At 40.5% G+C, this 20340-nt stretch overlaps 1 protein-coding gene across 5 annotated transcripts in view; it reads right to left on the minus strand.

Annotated features, from left to right (window-relative positions):
- The window catches only part of BCL2 (BCL2 apoptosis regulator), a 179488-nt gene that overhangs the window by 88902 nt on the left and 70246 nt on the right, over positions 1–20340 (minus strand). The gene's annotated exons all lie outside the window — the stretch shown is intronic.

A 20340-nucleotide genomic window follows, 5' to 3' on the forward strand; every position in this document is an offset into this window, starting at 1 on the left:
AGGTGGTAACTCTTCTCTGTTAATTATAGTAGAATAGCAGATCCACCAGCCTCATCTACATTCTTCCACTTGATCTGTTACCTGATCTCTATTTCTGAGTGCACCACTCCTTATCTCCCATCTTGTGTGCATTCCTCAAAGCACAGCTCTACCACAGGTCTGAGACACTTTTAAACTTGTTTCACAGTCTTCACTTCCCCAGAGAAATTTCAGGAATTGCAGCTTTGGGTAGTTGCTGAGAGTTCTTAACATTATCACAGGGTTATCTATCATTCCCAGAGTTCCTGAAGCAAAGGAGTGAATCAATACAGTGCTGCCTCGCTTAACGAGGATAATACGTTCCAGCGAAATCACTGTAGAGTGAAATCCTCGTTAAGCGAAATAAAAAGTCCCATTGAAACGCATTGAAAACCCGTTCAATGTGTTCCAATAGGCTGAAAAACTCACCGTTCAGCGAAGATACTCCATAGGGGCGGCCATTTTTGGTGCCTGTAAAGCGAGGAATCCATCCAAAAACACAGCGGGGAGCCATTTCACACAGCGGGCGGCCATTTTGAAGTCACCGATCAGCTGTTTTAAAAACATTGTAATGCGAAGAATCGGTTCCCGAAGCAGGGAACCAATCATCGCAAAGCAGATTTTGCCTATTAAAACATCATTTTGCGATCGCAAAACAGTCATCGTATAGCGGTTTCGTTGTTTAACGAGGCAATCGTTAAGCGAGGCACCACTGTACTGTTTTAAAGAGGTTTACGTTTGTAGTATAGTTTCCTCAGTCTCTGTGCAGTTAAGTGTCTGTGCCGACCAGGAACACATGGTACCATTTCACTGAAAATCCAATTCTCATAAAAGAGATTGAAGGGAGCCATACAGGCTGAATTTGAAAACTCATGACTGTGGGCCATACAATATGATCAATAGTGATGCCTGATTTCCACCGATCTTTATTTTGTGAGATGACAGATAAATGTAAGTTTAAGAAGAAAAGGCGGGGGTGGAGGCAATACTCGTACGTTTAAGAATTATGGTTTAATTTCTGTGTGCCTCATCATCTTAAAGGATGTGTAAGCATAATCTGGAAAGGATACCAGTAGAGTTTAAGACAAAGATACTACTATAGTTAATCAATGGAGTGTACTTGAGGTCTGTGCACATTGTTTATTATCACATAAATTATCTTTTCTTATTCTTATTCATATAAAAGATCTTTAGTTATTCATAAGTTCAGAGAGACAGACAGGCAGGCAGGTGGAGAGTTTTTATGTGCCATTGAATGGTGACCATAACATGCATTTCAGGGTATGTGAGATGTTCAAGCATTGGCTGTGTCATTTACATGAATTCTGAAAAACCAAGATGTGGCGCCTTCTTGCATTGACTCTTAACAGTCACCTCTCAGTCACATTTCTCACTGAGTTACATCATCATGTTGAGACAGCCTGAATCAATGTGAACGCGGAGCTCAGCAGGTGTTCTTCACATGCCTTGTAAAAACTCTACTTGCAAATCTAATAAATCACATACCAGAACAGCTACCAGGGAATTCTGGTCTTTCAGTGGATAAGGAAAACATTTACGGAACTGCATTTTCAGACCATGCTATCTGCAGTTCTGAGTGGAAAATATTTGATAATTTTTATGGTACATAGAATAGTGCAAACTGAAAATCTTGTTATTCTGTATTTGCCTACTGTGTAACTCTACATGAGAAAGGAAGTCCTGTTCTATTATCCGCAAAGATAGCAGAAAGTTCATTGCAGAACTATTGTGATATTCCTTCTGCTATTTCATTATACACAGTACTTCATATTATACCATTCATCTTGCTATTGTAGTGAGGAAGATTTGGGAGAGCTTTTTGATAAATCACCAGTGTCCTAGTAGTTGTTAAAACCTTGCTGCTTTTGGTTTGTGCTAGCCAAGCATACTATTATTTCTGCTTTATTTGCAACAGTCTACGGCAGGGGTCAGGGAACTTTTTTACCTTTTACCCCCCCAAAATTTTATATACGCCGGCATTACCCCCTTGATTCGAAAGGAAGGAAATCATACATTATTTGAATTAAAAATACATTATTTGAATTCAAAATATTATTGAATCTACACAGGCTGTGTACCGAACTAGCAGGATGCACTATTTTTGCTGGAACACATTGCACTCCAGCCATGGTGTGGTATAGGGAGTAGTAAGGTGTCCAACGTGCCTAGCAAGTTGCATTCAATTTTTGCTAGCTTGCAGAGGATCATTAGTGGCTGCCAAAGTAGTGCTAGCAATGACATGCTTGTTAGAGACAGCCAACGCAGACTTGGGGGGGGGGGTCCCTACCACTTTAATCATTCTATGTGTGGTGTGCAAAAAGGAACAAACCAAGCTAAAGGTCATGTCACCCACCCTGGTGCCACCGCCCAATATCAAAGGACCAGTGTGCTTTTTTTATCATCATCAATGGAAAACTCAGCAGTGGTCAGAGGATTGGAAAAGATCAGTTTACATCCCAGTCCCAAAGAAGGGCAGTGCCAAAGAATGCTCTAACTACCATACAATTGCACTCATTTCACACACTACCAAGGTTATGCTCAAAATCCTCCAAGGCAGGCTTCAGCAGTATGTGGACCAAGAACTCCCACAAGTACAAGCTGGATTTCGAAGGGGCAGAGGAATTAGAGACCAAATTGCTAACATGCGCTGGATAATGGAGAAAGCCAGAGAGTTCCAGAAAAACATCTACTTCTGCTTCATTGACTATGCAAAAGCATGGCAGAAAGTGAGGAGGAATTAAAGAACCTCTTAATGAGGGTGAAAGAGGAGAGTGCAAAAAATGGTCTGAAGCTCAACATCAAAAAAGGAAGATCATGGCCACTGGTCCCATCACCTCCTGGCAAATAGAAGGGGAAGAGATGGAGGCAGTGACAGATTTCACTTTCTTGGGCTCCATGATCACTGCAAGATGGAGACAGCAGCCACAAAATTCAAAGCTGCCTGCCTCTTGGGAGGAAAGCAATGATAAACCTAGACAGCACCTTAAAAAGCCACCCTTCCCCCCCTTAATTCAGTTTCTCTTTTGCTTGCCTGCCTGTTCAATTTCAGTTCTGTCTGTCTGTCTGTCTGTCTCTCTCTCTCTCTCACACACACACACACATCCACCCACCCTCCCTCCCTCCATTTTGTACATTTAAATAAGCTTGATGAAGTCCTTGGTCTCTCGCACCTTTCTTTCTTCCCTCCTTCCCTTGCATGCTCCTTTCCCTCCTGCTGCTTCTTTGCAGTCACTTCCAGAGGAAGCAGTCATTCAGAAGCCCCGGATTGGCTGATTGCCCAGGGCTAATCCCCAGCTGCAACCAATTAGAGAAGCTTATCTCCCCCAATCTCTGAACAAACGGAGCATTTAGAAGTGCCCTGCTGCAACAAAGGAAGTAACAGGGCGAGGTGGTTTACAGTGCAGGGGTCTCAAACTGTGGCCCTCCAGATGTTCTTAGCCTACAGCTCCCAGAAGCCTTCAGCACCACCTCTGCTGGCCAGGATTTCTGGGAGTTGAAGTTCAAGAACATCTGGAGGGCCACAGTTTGAGACCCCTGAGTTAAAGCTTTGGCTGCAGAGGGTGGGGGTGCGTGTGAGGGAGGGGGTAGCAGCCTGCTCTTTACCCCCAGGATTTTCACTTTTACCCCATTTGGGGTAATTTATCCCTGTTCCCCGACCTATGGTCTATGGTTACAGATCATTAATTAATCAGTTAATCCTTAGGCACTGACACATTCTAAATTCCATACTGAGTTGACTTCTTTATAGTCCAGTGAAAAAGGTAGAAAAAGAGTACAAAAGCACTCAAAAATGTGCCATTTGGAGATCATCTCTTCATGAGGCAATGTTTTAAAAAGAAAGCCGCCTAGAGTGGTCTTAACCGACCAGATAGGCGGGATATAAATAAAATAAAATAAAATAAAGAAGGGGAAAGGAAAGGGCAGAGGGAGTTGATCTCAAGTGCTGATAATCTGCATGTTGCTCCAGGATGCAGCAAAGGAGGGATGTTGTAGCAAATGGACTGGATTCAGGTTATGACTTCAATATACAGTAGATGCTAGAATTTGCTTTCTGGATGCACAGCTCTCACAGCTTTTGTTTGTAACTTTTTGGATGCCTAACATTATATAAGCATCGAAAAAGGTAGCAAGTGCTCCAACACTGGAGGCAACCAAGAGAAACTTAAAACAACCACCTGGCAGATATCCTTTGATTAGGATACCTGTATCAAGCAGGGGATTGGACTTGATGGCCTTAAAGGCCCCTTGCAGCTTCACTATTCTATGATATACAGTGGTGCCTCTCTTAGCGATCATTCAGTTGAGCGATGAAATAGCTTAGCGATGGGGTTTTGGCCATCGCCAGAGCGATCGCTTAGCGGTGGCCCCTATGGGGGGAAATTGCTTTGCGATGATCGCGGGGAAGCGATCATGGCAAAGCAACCCTTTTTAAACAGCTGATCGGCGGTTCCAAAATGGCCACCAGAAAAACAAAATGGCCACTCACTGTTTTGCCTCATTTTAGAGGCACCGAAAATGGCCGCCCCTATGGGGGATCTTTGCATAAGGTCAGTTTTTAAGCCCATAGGAACGCATTAAACACGTTTTAATGCATTTCTATGGGCTTTTTAAAATTGCCTAGCGATTAAATCGCTTAGCAACATTTTTCTTGGAACGGATTAACGTCGCTAAGCGAGGCACCGCTGTACTATATCAGAGAGTTTATCCCACCGGAATATATACCACCAGAGACTACACTTGCTCAAGTACAACAGGCAAAGTTATACAATTTGGCTAGCTTCACTCTCTTTACTTAACCCAGTGGTTCTTAACCTTGGGTTACTCAGGTGTTTTTGAACTGCAACTCCCAGAAGCCATCACCACCAGCTGTGCTGGCTGGGTTTCTGGGGGTTGTAGTTCAAAAACACCTGAGTAACCCAAGGTTAAGAACCACTGATTTAACCCACCACTTAGAATTAATGTGACTACAGCCAGTAGTAGTAGAGACTGCTGAGTAGCCTTCTGATTTCCACCAATCAAGGACCTTGTGTACCCAGACTGGATAAGTGCAGTTTTGAGTTCACTATGGGGTACTTGTATTGTCTAAGGCAGAAGACCTAAAGTCTCTTCTTTGTTCTCAGTCGGTACACAAGCTATCCCAGGTGAAATCTAGCAGCATTGTATCACCTGACAAGATTCATTGTGTAAGGCCCCATCATCTCTGTAGATAACTGGTTCCACTGTCAAATGGTAAGAGTATTTTTGCAATGGAAGGGCAGTGAGCAGGTTCTCTCTTCTCGGGACATATCCAAAGAGAAGTTAGGCAGCCATTAATTGGTGATACTTTGGATTACCTCCTTTGAAAAGGAAATTGGATTAAATAGCCTATAAGGCCCCTTTCCACTTTAGAAACCATGTTAATCGGCTGTGATATTATTAAACTCAGTGGTTTAGGTATCTGGCTGCAGAACTAAAGACTGGGAGTTCCTCCTTGGCAGGGGTTGGATTCAATGATCCATAGGGTCTCCTCGAGCTCTGCAGTTCTAGAGGAGATGGTGATGATGATTCAAAAACTCCAGACACAGTCAAAATTATAAAAGCATTAACTGGTTTTATATAACAGATACAAGTTTTAACCAAAAACCTAAGTAACTGTCAAATATCGACGCAGTATGTATGCTGTTCCTAATACAGTATTGCCATTTTTGTAGCTCTGATGGTGTGATTTCTGAGATCTGCAACTGCTTATAGTACTGTGTGAAATTTCTTGATATTGTTCTGAAAGCCCCAATGACTATGGGGACCACTGAAGTGTGTTTCTTCCAGAAGTGAGATGTTTCGATTGCCAGGTCTCTGTACTTTGTTAGTTTTTCCAATTCTTTATTTTCAACTCTGGCATTCCCTGGAATTGCAATGTCAATTATCCAGACATTTCTTCATTCTATTACCACTATGTCTGGTGTGTTATGTTCAAGGTGTCTGTCCGTTTGGATCCAGAAATCCCACAAGATCTCATTTTCTAACAGCTTCTCTACCTGACGTTCCCATGGGTTTTTGGAGGCCGGCCAGTTATATTTTTTTACATAATGACCAATGCACTAACTTTGCCACTGTATCATGTCTAACTTTGTAATCTGTTTGTGCAATCTTTGGACATTCACAGATGAGGTATGACACAGTTTCATCTTTTTCTTGGCAGAGTCGACATTTGCTGTTAGCACTAATTCCTTCGATCTTAGCTTTCATCACGTTGGTTTGGAGTGCTTGTTCTTGTACAGCAAAAATCAAGACTTTGGTTTCTTTCTTAAGGGTCCCCAGTTTTAGCCATGCCCATGTTGAATTATGATCATGCTTTCCATCAATATTTCTCAAGTTAATAATCCAATTTTTCATGGTAAATATAATCTGTCCACATTGCTTTTTGGACGTAGTGTGTGATGCATGTTCATTAGTTTCTGTGTTTTTCGATCCAATTCTTCTAGTTCGCTTTGAGTCCAATCTATTATTCCAGCCGGGTATCTAATTACTGGAACGGCCCATGTATTTATGCCTTTGATTGTATTTCCCCATTTAATTTTGATTTCAAGATTTTCCAGAGTCTTTTGATATATTATCTTTCTGTCAGTTCTTTAACTTTTGTGTGCAAGATGAATAGAATAGAATTTATTTATTACGGTCAGCTGACCAGCCCACAAAATATATCCATGGCTAAAATATACAAAATACAATTCAAAAATATACAAACAATTCACAAAACATACCATGTCACCAAAATACACAAAATGCAGTTCAAAAGTGTATAGCCAAACCATAAAACACACTACATGGACAAAACATACAAGATGTAGTTTTAAAAGTGCACAACAAGCAATCAAACGTGCACTGATTGTAAAACACAGGGAAAATGAAACACAGCACTTCTACACCTATCCCTGTGTGCAAGATATTGTCTGCTTCTAGTATTCCAAGGTATTTATAATTTTCATCACTTGAGAGTGATTTTATAATACTGCCATTTTAAACTCTATTCCATCTAGTTTTTCGATCTTGCCATGGTGTAGACATTTGTGAATTCCAAATTTTATTTGGATATCTTCACTAAATATCTGCACTGTGTTTAGCAATGATTCTATCCCTGTAGAACTTTTTGCATATAGTTTTAGGTCATCCATGTAAAAGGGATGATTGATTTTTGCAGCTTGTTGTGAAATATGGTAGCCCAATCCAGTTTCATTTAAAATTATTGACATAGGAATTACTGAGATGTTAAGCAGCAGTGGTGACATCTCCCTGAAATAGTCCTCTTTTGATGTTAACTTCCCCAATTTCTTCACCATGGGCCATTAAGACGGTTTTCAATTTTTCCATTTTTTCCTGAGGATGATGATGATTAAGAGTTTTATGTCATAAAAAGATGCACAAACCACATTTCTACTGTATGGGCATGTCGTATCTTGCTGAGCATGGTGCACAACCATGTTTTTAAATGATGTGGACCAGATGTTTCATTTGCTAAGAGGTGGCATGATGCAAACATTGCACATGCTTTATGAGCTCAGTACCCTCTAAGCATATGGGGCCAAGGACTGAGCGCAGCCCCGCCAGTTGGAGGAGGAGGTGGCAGCAGCGGCCTGGGTGCGGGCAGCGAGGTTTTGGCGGTGGCGCTCGACTGGCCGTACGTGACCAAGATGCATGTGACCAAGATCCTTCCTTTCAAATCAAGGGGTAATGTCGGCATATGTAAATTTTTGGGGGGAGATAAAAGATTAAAAAGTTCCCTGGTCTAGGTGAAACACTGTAGAACAAGAAAGATAGTTACAGCTGAACTGCAAACATAATTTTGCACAAAATGATCAGTTCACAAAAAGGACTTACCTGGCTTCAAATTGAAGACTAAATGGCATATTCTCTTTGAGCTATTAAATGAACTCCATTTAACAGCTAAACTGATATCACTGGAAGAGGAGAGAAATGAGCCTATGCTCAAATCTCTGCCACTTCATTTTGTGTGATGGATTTAGAAGAGTTGAACTGTGGCTTGACTATACAGGTACTTGAGGTTTAAAATTTCATCCTACCTTTTGTCAATTCCTGCCTCCCCTTCTTCCTGAAACAATATACTGACACGACTAGCATATATTCACCACTGAAACAACTGAAATCTAGACTGGGACAAGTATTTTCCTATTCCACACTGCAAGCCTTTAAAGATTTTACAGTACCCCTCCGATCTGCTCTGTAAAAAAAGAAAAAGAAAAAAAAGAATACAAAAGCAACAACAACCTTTCTCCCACACTATGATTTCGCATGGTGCTAAAGTCAAGCCACATTAAAGCCCCAAGAAATCCTACACATGTGAATCCAAGTTTAAACAAGGGGGGGGGGAACAGCTCAGATTTTATGATGTGAATTTTATTGGAACATTCCCTCCCTTCATGTGCCTACATTCAGAAGAGAGTCTGGATTCAGTTACAGCTGTGCTGACTCCCACACATCTGCTTTTTTCTTGTTTGAACTACCTTTCCCTTACGAGTTACCTTTTTAAAAAAGCAGATTAAAGATCACCTTTAGGTACATCATGCTGAAGATCAAACACATGGGCTTCAGATGTTCCAAGAAAGATACATGACGAGATGCATCAGTTATGCTTTGAAGCTGCTTAGATGCTTCTCCCCATCTGATCTCTGTTTGAAAACTCACAGTACCATGTAATTACTTTGTTTCTCCTATCTGCTACATAGAGGCTTAAAATGTTGGCCCTTACATTCACCTGTAAAATAAGTCCTTTGCATCCTCATGGCGAGTACGTAAAGCATTGCTGAGAACAATATCAGAGACATCATGCTCTTCAGAAAATACAGTTTCCTTATGTCACTGGGTGTGCATCTATATGCCTGTACAATCATGCCAGTATGCCTGCAAATCATTTTCTACTCAGGCATAGAGAGAGGCACAGTATAAGTTCCCTAGCAACATTTTTACAAACATCCAAGTAAATCTTGGTTCTGCAAGGTTCAAATTTACCACATAAGCTGTTTTGCAGGCTGCACATTGGAAAAGCAGCAGATGTCCGAACATGGAAAGCATAGGGCTTACTCGGAAAAGCTGAGCATCTAATGCTCTCAAGAACTGAATATCTAAAGCTCCAAGAAAGGATGAGGATGAGGAGAATACCTCGTCAACGTGGTATACTGGTTAATGTGCTGGGCTTGAAAATCATCGAGTGTATTTGAATTGAACAATCAGAGAATAACACATTTTTATGACTGTGGTTCCAATGATTTGGATAGTTTCCTCCTCAATTACAGAACAATCCAAAGGTAGAAAGGCATGGAGCCGCTGCCAGGATTGGACGAAGGATGATGTTGGCAGTAAGAAGTTATCCCTAAGTTATTCTTTTCGAATGTTCTCCTTCCCGCCCTGTTTTTAATACGAAGGCAAGCACTTAGGCTGGCATCAGGCCTTTGGGAGCAACTGTGGGTATTGGAACTGTTTATCTGGTTCTACTTGCACATGGTTTGTGTTGAAAATTATGAACAACAACAAAACTGTTGAAAATTCTCCAACACCTCCCACCCCAAATGTGATGACATAAAGCTGGCTTATACTGAGTCAGAACACTAGCCTGCCTACCTTGGGCTAATCCATTCTAACCAACAGAGTTCTCTAGGGTTCAAGGCGAAGGAACACTACTACCAAAATCCTTTTATAATCTTATAATCCTAGAACTGTGGTTCTAGGATTATAAGGGACCCTGTGGTTCATAGAGTCCAGCCCCTGCCAAGGAGGCACAATGGGGAAACAAACTCCCACCTTCTGGCTCCACAGCCAGAGTCCTAAAAGACTGAGCTATTATAATCAAGAAGCCAGCAATCAGAGTTTCTTGCCTTTAGAGACTGAACTCCACCACGAGGCTACTACTTCCACTCTTGATCCTACAAATGGCCAGAACTTAAAAGTTACGTTTCTTTGTCTGACGGTTCCCAGAATCCCCCAAAACAACATGACCTAGTGGGAGTTGTAGTCCACAAGGCAACTTTCCCAAGTTCTGTAAGAGACAAAATCCACCAAAATTAAACACCTTTAAGCCACGCTGATGTCAGCAGAAAAAGGAAGCATGTATTCATATCTCTGGTATTAGACTTAATGGGGATACAGAAGGAACCAGTTAAACATGCCCAGAGTAAAAGGCATTACAATGTTTTATGCAAAGCATGAATAAAATTTATTTTTTAAAAATTGACCCTAACCCAGCTACAAATAATAGTAAGCTACATTTAGCATTTGCCCTTCCTTTACTATTAAGAAAATGCCACAAACCCTGTGCCAAATGCAGAGGTTTGTTTTTTTTCACCTCAAGTATATTTTAATGTGTTGCTACAGTGCTTGGATTTTTGTTTTAAATCATCATATTTCCATGGAAAGATACTATAATCCAATGTTATGGAATTCCTCCCACACTTCCTTCCTTCAGCCAGCAGTAGCAACCAAGGGAACAAACTGTACGCAAATATAAATTGGTTCTTCCATATGATTTGTTTCGGCTTTCAGCTTTGGCCTTCATGTCCTTCCACTACTTTTTATTTTTATTTTTTTGCCTCTTCTTAAGATGTTCCCTGGTCCAGGAACCTAATTTTGTCTCATCACAATTTGGCATACCACACTCCTTTTCTCCTTTTTCGCCCTTTAAGTCTCTCTTCAAGGCTGATTTCTTTAGCAAAACCGTCCTGCAGCCCCACTGCCTCAGGTTTTCCCACCCACATCTGTACTATACGGCTCGTATGAACTGCTGACCGCTCTGCCACATAAGCCCCATCTCCCTGCTCCCAACAAACTGTGTCCATATCAAATTCCTGTAAACAGTTTGTTCGAGGACTTTCGACACATCTGTGTTAATCTACTACTGGCAATAGACAAAGGCAGCAGAGCATAAACAAGGAGTGTTCTGTAAGGAGAATGGAAGAAAACAGGCCCTCTGCTCAATAAATATGGTCTTATAATGTAATTCTATAAATCTACCGTCAAGTAATATTTGCATTCACGATACCAATTAAGGAGACTTTCACTATTCCCAGACACTACTTTCCTCCTAGAGGGCTTGGGGTCACAAGCAGTCCTCACCACCAGAATCAGGCAATCTCAATTATTTATCCACCACTGTATGTGTTGAAGTGGGAAGCAAGCGACTCCTTGAACATCTCACACACTTTGGTAATCCCATCAGGAGGATCCTAATTTGGAAGCAAGTCTGATGGCATGTATCAACTCAATAGCAGGGGAGATTATCCAGGAAATTAGAGGCCTGTCAAATTAAACTCTGTTCCAGGAAAACTCCTGGAAAGCATTAGGAAACTAAACAAAAATTACAGTGTACACAGGAGGATATGTCTTGCTGAAGAAAAAGCAACATGGCTTCTATAAAGGCAAGTCTGGTGTACAGCTCTTTCAGATTAGTCACTTAAGAAAGCATAGAAATATTACTTTCTTGGGTTGCAGCTATCAACATGACGCTTCTATCTATAGGATTCTGATAGCTCTAGTCCAAAAAAAGTGATGTTTCCAAGCTCGGGTCAACAAACATATAGATAAGGATGATCTGGTAGACATAACTTACTTGGATATTCAAAGCAGTTTTGGCAATGACCCACACTAAAGACTCTTCAACAATGCATTCTCGAAGGCTTTCATGGCCGGGATCCAATGGTTGTTGTAGGTCTTCCAGGCTGTTTGGCTGTGTTCTGAAGGTTTTCACAGAGTTCTAACTCCTGTCCTCTGAAGATGTCAGCCACAGAGACTGGTGAAACGTTAGGAAGAAAAACCTCCAGAACATGGGCAAACAGCCCGGAAAACCTACAACAACTTTTCAACAAACTTAGCCATGCAGCGAGAAACACAGGTTTCTTTATCCGCTGCAGCAGTTGCCCGTTTCCTGCTACTGCTGTTGATGTCCCTAGGTATGAAGTTATTCCTCCTTTAAATTAAAAAAAAAATCCAATTGTTTATAGGTTAAAATGCTTAGAACTGAGTGGCTGTCTTCAAGAGCTGTTCTTCTCCAAGAGAAGCTTGGTGGACTCACAGTGTTTCCCATTAACCCATGTCATTGTGGAAAATCTGCTGACACTAAGAAGTGCTGCCAGACAATTGCATCCGACTTTTCCAGAAGGCCAATGAAGAATTTCATTAATTTTTTTCAACCTACACACAAGCACACCCAAAATCAGTAGAAGTACTGAAGGACAGAACAACAGATGCTTACAAAGACTTACAACTGCTCTTCCATAGTAACGCAGTGTCAGCTCTCACACGTCTGCAGCAGGTAGAATAATAGCTCTGTGGTCAGGAAGATAATGAGGGGGACAAAAATCACAAAACACAGTGGCTTGGAATAAGCATGATCTGGGCTTTCAGCAGTTAACTGAGTGAAAAAATGGTGTCAAATTCCACATAGGAAAAAATGGCTAGTATGACAGCAACCCAACATCTGACAGCACTGTCAGGGATTATGTGGGATTGCTTAACACACTGAATTTATTCCAGAGCACCATTTTGCCATCCCTATATTCAGTACAGTACTATGTTTTTGAAGGATAAAATTGCAAGAAAACCCAAGGAAGGGCCTAGCATTCAGACCTCAATTTTCAAACACATTTTTCATGCATCTATTTGGTAGCAACGCGAGACAATGTGTTTCTTTTAACAGACTGCTAAAAATCTTACACTGGTTTACATGTCCTCCTGCTGAGATCATCTCTAAACAACAGCCTGATGGAAGCTGGAAATGATCAACAGAGACCGAAAAACACTTCTCTTCTAGCACCAGACACTGGGCACGGTTGAAAACAGATGATAGGTTAGAAAGAGTCAGGTTTTGATTAATTTACAGACTGTTCGAATTTCTACATAGAAGTAGGTCTTCTTGCGTTAAAAATGGAAACTGGTACTTAGTATTTATACGAAGGATTCTGACTGAACCCTTGCTCAGTTGCTTTTAAGGGGTTTTTTTAATACCACTTTTCAAAGCTAAAAAGGCTTCTCAAGATAGTTCACAAATAAATTCGTAAGAAATTGAGAACATAATTGAAACTCACTGATCATGGAATTCAAAGTGGTGTGGGGAGCATTCCCAGTTGGTCTGAATAACATTACAGGCTACAAGATGGCATCACAGATCAGACGTGAAGCTTTTCTGATGGAAGCAGTCCACATTACCTTCCTTTGCCCTTCATGACATAATAATATTGTCATATTGGCTGTCTATGAAAACCAATGTGTTTTTAAAATGGCTGTAGATATGAGGTGGAAACCACCAGGAAGATCAGTACAGAAAAGATCTGTGAGGCTACTGGTGGGGTAGGGAGAAAGCATGGAAGTAAAAGAGTGACATGAAACTGCAAGGAAATTGGTAGAATAGTGAACATATTTTGCAAAGGAGGGAGTACCTTCACAAAATGCACAAAATAAAAGGATGTGAATAATGTGTTGTTCTGATATGATAGCTGGTGCAGTCTACTGGCTTCGAATGCAAGCCAGAAGTCCCTTGTTCAAACTCTGACTAGGAAAACAACTCAGCAAACTGAATTATTAGGATTCTGATCTTCGCCTGACTTATGAAGCTGTTATTTATTCCATTTGCACCCCACTCTCCCTCTGAGAAAATCTGGGCTGCAGTCACAGTTCTTCCCTCAGCATGATTCTCACAAGCATCTGTGTTGAGTTCCAGAGGATAAGCCTAACTGGTTCTCTTTTATAGCAAAACCAACAAAGAATCTAGTGGCACCCTAAAGACTGACAATTTTCGTTAGGCATACATTTTCATGAACTGCAGCCCAGTTCTTCAGGTGTGGCTGAAGTTCACAAAATGCTATGCCAAACAAAACTTGTTAGTCTTTCCAGCAACACAAGTCTCTGGGCTGTGAAGTTCATGTCTGAGAGGAGACCTGAAAGCAAGTTGTCCTATTCTAGCTTATGCCCCTTTAGCCATTTGGACATAGCAGCATGTGAAGCACTAGAAGCACTTGAAATGTGTTCTATAAATGCTAGGCCTTTGTACTGACTGCTGTAGACTTCTACTGTATATCTGCATGCTGTTTTTGAGGCCAAAAACCATCATAGGCTGTTGCAGCTGACAAACTATGAAAGACTAATAGAATCAAATGAAAATGTCATAAAGCATTAATTTAACAAATCAGAGCCGCAAGTAATTACATTTTTTAACCATTTGATCTACAGTTCCCACTAATCTAAGCCAACTTCATTCCTCCCTGATCATTGCCAGAAAAGATAAATTTGGCATCCTTTTCATGTCTACTTATGAAAACCTGTACTATAATCTGTCAGCTAGTCAGGTTATTAGAAGATAAGTGCATTTTTCCTCTTTTAGTCAAACAATATTCCCACTGAGCTACTGTTCACAAATGCAAGCCCCCCTCCCCAATTTCTCTTTTTGTATGAAATAAATCACACAGATCTGCTCAGTATATTAAGATGAAATTTACACATCCAGAGTTGTATTATGAACAGCTGGTGCAGCCTGGCCTCATTCAAGACACCATCTCTAAAATGTAAGTCTCTGTACACTAGGAAGAGCACTGCTTGTTTAAACTACTGAATCTCCACCCTTTAGCAGCTAGTTAATTTCTTATTTTGAGGAGTTTTATGTTGATGTACAGGGATCGATCGATCGATCGATAGATAGATAGACAGATAGATAGATAGACAGATAGATAGACAGACAGACAGACAGAGACAGTCAGTCAGTCAGTCAGTCAGTCAGTAGTATATATACAGTATATATAAACATGTAATATTAAGGTTGTGATTAAATGTGTTGCATGTTTGTACATTACTGATTTTGTTGGAATGAACTCTGGTGTATAGCGCAATATTATTATTCAAAAATACCAGGCACAGTCAATCAAAATTATAAAAACATCATACAACAGATACAGATAACCAAGAACCCTATCTGTTAAATATCGGTGCAGTATGTGTGCTATTCCCAACACTGCCATTTTTTGGTAGCTTTTATGGTGTTGTTTCTGAGATCTGCAGCTCTTATAATACTGTGTGAAATGTCTTAATATTGCTCCCCAAGTCTTGGTGACTATGAGGACCACTGAAGCGCTGCAGGAATCTCTGCCCCGCCTCCCCGTATGAGTGGGCAGCTGCTGGAGGAGATAGAGAATGGAACTCTGTCTGTCCTTCTGCTGGAATGGGAGATCGTGAGATGAGGAAGAAAGGAGCACCACATTTCGGTTGTTCAGTGGGGGGAGCCATCCCAGGGGAGGAGAGGTGAACATGCAGCACTTGTGGTGCCGTGCCAACAACTTGGACAACACAGCACGAAGTGCTCCATGCCCATCTCTAGTCCAGACCACAGATCTATCTAATCTAGTGTCATGACATTAACAGGGGTCAGTTCAATTCCTTGAGGAAGCTGCACACAAACCATGAAAACTATACTTTTCCCTGTTGTTTGTCCCTTCACAGCTGATATTCAGGGGTATCTTCTTCTTAGCATACCATATGGTGTAATTTCTAGCCTTATTAAGAGAAAAACAGTATAGCATTCCTGCAGTGAGTCTGCATCATCTCTCTTTGGGCAAGTATCATGTACAACATTGTTTCCTGCTTAACACAGCATGTAAAACACCTCCCTTGTGGCTGGGTCTGTTCATAAGAAGGCATTTTGGGTGGATGAATAAACATTATGTCTGCCTACACATCAATTCTACTTACAGTAAGTAAGTGGCCCAACCTGTCTTATTAATTGGCACGCCAGCACATATTCCGTAGACAGATTTAATCCTGAGTACCCCGGCACACGCTTGATGCAGGACATTGATGTGCCTATCCAGAAACTAAGACAGCATGTCATGTCTATTCAATGCATAATTTTGTCCTGATCATTGTGTACACGGACAGCAAATACACAAGGAGCAACCTAACAGAAAGGGGAGTATCTCTCTTCGCTGGGGCTTTGTCAGAGCTTCGAAATGCTACCTTCTTTTTTTCTTCTGGATTACAATTCCCCAAAGTTACAAGCCATGGAAATCCTAGGCACTATAGTCCATGAAGAAAATGTTCTGAGTATTCTCCTTTGCAAAATGCATCAACTTGTGGCCTCATTGTGTTGAGATGTGGTTGTATCCAATAGCTCAGATGGCTCCCCCCTTTTTTTCTTTTTCTTTTTTTGGAAAAAGAATGGACAGATTCTTGGCTGGAAGGTTGGTTTAATCAGCAGCTGTCAGCTATGACTGCTAAAAGGGAACTTTGGATTCCAGGTGCTGGTACAAAACAACAGGGGACAGCTATCAACATCATCTTGGGAACTTCTCAAGACAGCTGGCTTGGAAAGAAATGTAGTTAGTCTGACTAAGCAAGGAACATCCTGGAAATGCTAGGTACAAAAGAGATATAACTATATGTTAACAACAAATTTCCAGGCAGGAGTAGCCGAGAGAGGAAAAGACAGCCAATAATGAGGAATGATAAAAGCAGTAGTCCATCATTACCTGGAGAGTTTGCTTTGTTCTAAAGAAATCTGGTTACTTCCCCCAATTTTTAGTTTTAGATGAAATATGGAATTATTTCATTGCTTTATTTGCTTATTTCTTCCCTGTCTTTTTTTCCAAAAAGGGACCCAGTGCAGCTTACAAATGATTAAAATACATGTACAGCCAAAATCACAAGGAAGTATTACAGCAACAAGCAATTAAAAAGAGTCACTCATTAAAAATAGTTAAGGACATTTCAAAAGCATAATAAACAGTAAAATGTACTGTACTGTACCATACACACACACATACCTGGGCATTCAATTTCCCCTCCATGAAAATAAAGTTCTGTCCTTCCAGGAGGACAAAAGGGGGAGGAGGCAACCTTGCCTTACCTGGGAGGGATTTCCGTATAATCTGGGAGAAGCACCCAAAATACTCTCTCTGTGAAGGGAGTGCGACTGAAAGAAGGCTCTCCCATGGAGATCTCAAAAGGATTATAAGATCCTTCAAAAGCCTGGCTAGCCAGATGATAAAATACTTTGAATTGGTCCTGGAAATGGATCACAGAGATGGGAGCTATACGATCTCTGTAACCAGCCCCTGCCAATATTCTGACTTTAGCATTTTGAACAAGCTGAAGTTTCCAAACACTCTCCAAAGATGGCCCTTTACAGAGAATATTGCAGTAATTCGGGGGGGGGGGGATGTAACTAAGGTATTTACTGCAGAAATTTCCAGGAATACGCTCAGTATGCTGACTGTATCAAACCTCCAAATTCCATATAACCTCTCACAGCAGTTTCGTGTACAGTGGTACCTCGATTTATGAATTTAATGCGTCCCCCAGGATGTTTCGTAATGCAAAAAATTTACAAACCAAAAGAGTTTCCCATAGGAATGCATGCACGGGGGGGGGCACTACAAACCTCCCAGGCACAATGCAAACTTGTTCTGTATTGCGGGGAAAAAATGTAAACCGAGTCATTCTTTTCAATGTATTTCCGTTCGTAACCCAAAAATTACATTAACCGAGGTATTTGTAATCCAAGGTACCACTGTATATGTTAAATAGCATTAAGGGGAAAGACCCGGAAGGATCCCACTGTCCAAAAAACATGGCCTTGAGTTCCCCAAGCACCAACTTTCAAGTTTTCTCATCAAGAAGGTACCACTGGATGATAGTGTTTTCAAGACCTTTTGTCTCAGGGGGCATTGTCTGTAGTATCAAAAGCCACTGAGATCCAGCAGAACCAACAGAGATACACCTATCCAGTTCCCCAAGCAGATCATCCACCCAGATGACCACAGCACGCTGTTGCATAACCAGGTCTAAAGTCAGATTGAAATGGATCGAGATAATCTGTCTACTCCACTAAACCCTAGTGCTAAGAAGGCACTATGTGAGCCAATATCTTGCATGAAAATGGAGTACTGGTCCAATATAGTGGGACTCAGAAATAGCTTTTTCAGTAAGGACACCTTTTAGACAAGGGGAATTCTCTCTTTCTTTAACAAGGTATTGCCTTACCCACTCAGTCAGACCCTCCAACGCTATTCCTACAAGCTGGGAAGGATCCAGTACATATGTGGTGGCTCTTATCTCTTCAAGGTTCTTATTAATATCTTCAGGCCTCACAAAACTGAAATGAAGCCATTAGCAATTTAAGTCTCCTGATGGTCTAGGATTCTGATCAATGTTGTCATTTTTGTTGGACTATTGCATTTAATTTTTAAAGTATAATTTTTATTATACTTCATTCCACAAGGTGTTATTTTATGCCTTCTTTTATTTATCTTTTTAACTAATCTGTATTATTCATTCTATTTTTCTGTATCTTATAGAATAAATGGTATAGGTAAGGTAAACATACTGTTGCAGAGCTGTAATTATTTGTAAACTGTCTTGTGTCCCTTTACTGGGAAAGGCAGCATCAAAGTAGAATAAACCGCGCTGGGAGCTCAAGGCAGAAAGTTAGATACAGAATACAATAGGAGCCTTGTATCTAGAGGGTCGAGATCCAAGGTTGCTGGAGCCCTGTATACAACATACATGGCCTTTTCTCACCCCCGTTGTAGCCTTTATCCTGTCCCTTTGTATGTTGTATAAAGAGTTCCCTTGTATCCACAGTTTAAGGCATCCACGACAGATCATGGAACTGATCTCCCTGCGGATACAGAGCTACTACTGCATACAGTAAAAGGGCATCACCCATACTTTTGAAGGAAAATTAATCCATGGTTTGATAAATTATTCTCACAACAAAGAAATGTGTGCCAATCAAAATCCTAAGGATGAAATTCTAAACACACTTTTCTAAAATCCATGGGACCTTCATGATAAGTGAATTCAGCTAGAAGACTGGAAGACGTTTTGGAATGTACAGATTCCAAACCTATGACATTTTACATAGCAACTTATTTTTCTCTTTGGTTATTATGCCACATGTGAACAACTTGTACAGTATTAGCATGAGACTTGTCTGTCACATAGGGAAATTGCCCCTATATACATATATATACATATATATAGGCCAATTCCTGCAGCTCTGTGAACAATTTCAACCTCCTCTGATATCCTTCCAGCCAGTTCACATTTGTTGTTGTTGTTGTTGTTGTTTTTTTTTGGTTGGCAACGACAGGAAGTAGCGACATGCAGATGCAACTGCAGTCTTTGCTTAGGAAAAAAATGAACACAACTTCATAAAGTAACATCTCTCATACTCAGTGTAATATCATAGCAGTTGTCTCCTACTGAATTGTTACAAATCTTATACTGTATTCTTTTTGAGACAATACAATAATTCTTCTCAATGATAAATAATCAAATTATGGATTCATAACAGTGCAAAGCAAGTAGGGACCAAAGTTACATCTACATGGTCTGTATCAAATATTATATCCAAGTCAGAGTTTCCTTAATGTTTGGAAACTTTCTACAAATGCATTTTAATCACATTTACTGTATGTAACAATGGCACCTGCTTCAACTTGCAATCCTCTAGTTAGACCAAAGAATTGGTTGTGAGAGTTGGGATCTAATTTGGAGTGTGCCAGGTTATGGACGTCTGCTGCATATCATGCTTGATTACTTTACAGTCTGGTTCCTTTTCTCATGACAAAAAAGCAAAGTTTGGAAAAGTTACTTTTTGAACTAGAATGATCAAAACTGTGTAGAAGCTCTGCATAAAAGCCCCATTGGATCAAGCCTTAACATTCATCTAAACCTGGATTCTCTGTCCAACAATGGTCAGCCAGAGGCTTTGGGGAATCTTACAAGGAGGATAGGAAAGGCAGAGATTAGAAACTGACTGTAAACTGGTTGAATATCATGGTATTGTTTTCTTATTACATCTTTTACCAGGCTGTGCAAAAAAAGAAAGAAAGAAAAAGCAAGCCTAGAAGATTGGGTTAAAAATTAAAGGGTTGTCTCTCGGGGTGGGGGACATCTTGAACATATTGCACAGAGGGACTGACCTGTCTCCCATTCTGATTGTTTTATTTTTCCAATGTCAACTGAAGACCTTTTTATAGTCCCAGACCTTTTGGTTAACAACATTTTCAGTTCTTGGTTTTATACTCCTTTTGTCTGCTGTTCTTTCGATTTTACTCTTGCATGCATTATATAATTTTAATCTGTAAACTACCTTGGAAATGCTTATATTGGCCTATGAATGAGTCGAATATACAAAAAGTTTCTCAAACTAAAACATTTTGTAGCTTCTTTATGAAAATTATGTTTTAATAAAGATTGAACAAGGAGAATGTGAGTCACTGTTGCTATTAGTCTTTGACATCTAAAAAGTAAAGAATATCACCCACCATC

This window comes from Pogona vitticeps, chromosome 4 (genome assembly GCF_051106095.1).
Source record: "Pogona vitticeps strain Pit_001003342236 chromosome 4, PviZW2.1, whole genome shotgun sequence".
NCBI classification, from domain to species: Eukaryota; Metazoa; Chordata; class Lepidosauria; order Squamata; family Agamidae; genus Pogona; species Pogona vitticeps.